The sequence below is a fragment of the Wasmannia auropunctata genome, unplaced genomic scaffold (genome assembly GCF_000956235.1).
Source record: "Wasmannia auropunctata unplaced genomic scaffold, wasmannia.A_1.0 LD336041.1, whole genome shotgun sequence".
NCBI classification, from domain to species: domain Eukaryota; kingdom Metazoa; phylum Arthropoda; class Insecta; order Hymenoptera; family Formicidae; genus Wasmannia; species Wasmannia auropunctata.
The window spans coordinates 89,227-91,089 of NW_012026849.1; positions in this window are offsets into that span (position 1 = coordinate 89,227).

The following is a 1,863-nucleotide window of genomic DNA, read 5'->3' on the forward strand; positions in this document are numbered from 1 at the left end:
CAAAAGTTTACGGGTGGCTGACTTGGGATGAAATGCCCCATATATGTATATGTATATATAAATTCTTTTATTTAAAATATTTGTAAATTTTACTTGTAAATTTATTATTCGCACGAACGTATTTTTTTAAACTTCGAAGCTTCGAAGCTTCGAAGGTACCTTAAATTTCGAAAGGTCGAAATTAACTTCGAAGCTTTGAAGTCTTTCGAAGCTTCGAATATTCGAAGTAGGTGAAAAGTAACAGCCCTAATCTAGAGATAGTATAACACCAATTGTGGTTTGCATTTGCAAAATATTAGTGTGTTTTGAAATCTATAAAAAAAAAGTGTCGCAACCTATTTGTCCACGACTGTACGAGTCAACTGTGCTTCGGTAATGAGATACCCAGGCGTGCATAATGTTATTTGAGTTTTTTTCCTTTCAGGGTAATTGGTACAAAGCTGTTTATATTAATGTATGTTGACTTATCTATTAATTCATCAAGTATTCCAAAGTAAGAATTGTCAATAAGTACGTCCAAGTCTTTGATAAAATTTAAACCATGCTTTTGTTCTTTGCAGCATCTCAGATATGAGCCTTTTATAATAGTTATGTTCTGTGTCAAGCACTTTTATGTTATTCCAATTAAAAGAATGTCCAAATTTTAGATTTGTGTTCTGTAATGACAGAATATTTTGTAGGATCTAACTTAATATTACTTTTATGTTCTTTGAGTCTAGTGCCCGAGTTCCCCTTTGGTTTGTCCCATAAGATGCCTCACAGTCGTTACAAGAGATTTTATAAACTACATTATTGTTTGCCGTAGTCAAATTCTTATCTTTGTGAGCTTTGACGAACATATCAGTCTTATTGAGTACACTCTGTATCCTATTATGAACTTATTCTTATCAATGATCAATGCCACGATTTCCGAAATATTTTTAATGTACGGAAGTACCAAGAATTTTCTATTATCACATGTTTTTTCCTTTGTGGTACTGTGTCCGTCGGTTTCTTTTAACATATTGGATTTTAATTTGATGTCTATTAGTTTTAGTCTAATGTTCATCTTGGTGAAGATTAAATCTAGAGGGTATCCATTCTTTAACAGAAGAGATAAAAGTTCAAAATTTTTTTGCTGGAACATAGGATGCGAAAGTATAAGGAAAGCTCTGTCAACCAAATTATAAATAATTCCTATTTTGTGGGTGTTTTGAGTGATAAGAGAGCAATCTCCCCGAGAATGTCTTTTTGTGAAACCAATCTACGTAAATGATATTGTCAATAATGTTTAAAGTTAGATATAATAAACATAAACAATGGTTATTTTTGTATTCTATAGTAAATTTTAATCGATCGTGGTATCTATTGAAAGAATTTAAAATTTTATTTATGTATCTAGTCTGTCGGTGCCAATAAAACGTCATCCATACGTATCTGCAATAGAACAACGATTTTCTTACTAAAAATGTTAAAAACGTTTTGTTCCTGCATTACCATTTCTGCGGCAATCGATGACAAAAGGCAACTTATCGGGGTACCAAACATTTGTTCGTATACTGTTTCATTGAAAAAGAAATAGATGGATGTTAGTATGAATTTTACTGCTTCGATAAAATCCGTTTTTGAAACGTTAGTTTTATCTTTTATGAGTTACCATTTGTCGGAAATTTAATCTCCACTAATCACAAAATCTAACGGAATGTTCGTGTAAAGTAATGTCGCGTCAAGTGATACCAATATATCTTTATGTAACTGAATTGTGTAACTTTTTACCAGAAAGTTTGCTATACATTTCGAAGTTGTTTTTAGCTTATCTATTCTCTCGGAAGTTGATAAATTGTCGCTTAGAATTATGCTTAAAAAGGTTGTGATTAAAAGAGA